The 560-nt window shown below is 33.8% G+C and overlaps 1 protein-coding gene across 2 annotated transcripts in view; it reads left to right on the forward strand.

The window, feature by feature from the left end:
- sugct (succinyl-CoA:glutarate-CoA transferase) overlaps positions 1-560 on the forward strand; it is a 91,354-nt gene that overhangs the window by 79,565 nt on the left and 11,229 nt on the right. The gene's annotated exons all lie outside the window — the stretch shown is intronic.

Raw genomic sequence — 560 nt, forward strand, 5'->3', positions numbered from 1 at the left:
AGATAATAAATGAAAGATGTGTACAAACAAACAAGTAAACAAGAATGAATGTCAAATGAATTCACATTTTAGTTTGATAAAGTTTTTTTCCACATCAGAATAATTGATCATTTTTACAATATAGTGAAATAAAGATATTATGCGATAATCCAAATGGTATTTTCTAAGATTGAATCAATCAATTCATTGATTAAGTCGATTAATTGTTACACTCCTACTTGTTACCATGGTGAATCCTCACTGAACATTTATACTGAGATTATCCGGGTTAAGAGAATGACCAGGTATCTGAAAAAATGAGGTTGTGCAACTTAAGGCGCACGGCCTCTTTGTCAAAAAATGTGTTCCTGCCACATGTGGGAGGAGCTACCAGCTAATGCATTAAGGATGATCGCTATAAGGAACGGTGTCTGTGGATATCTCACTTAGAATGTTTGAAGACACAGATGATGTTGAGGAATTAGGTTTATTCATTGTCAAGAGTTCTGCAAAAACATAAGTTATGGTGTCTTTAAAGTGTTAGTAATGGCCTGGGACAAAGCTAAAATAAGTATCCAGAT

Source organism: Oryzias melastigma, linkage group LG20, assembly GCF_002922805.2.
Source record: "Oryzias melastigma strain HK-1 linkage group LG20, ASM292280v2, whole genome shotgun sequence".
Classification (NCBI taxonomy): Eukaryota; Metazoa; Chordata; class Actinopteri; order Beloniformes; family Adrianichthyidae; genus Oryzias; species Oryzias melastigma.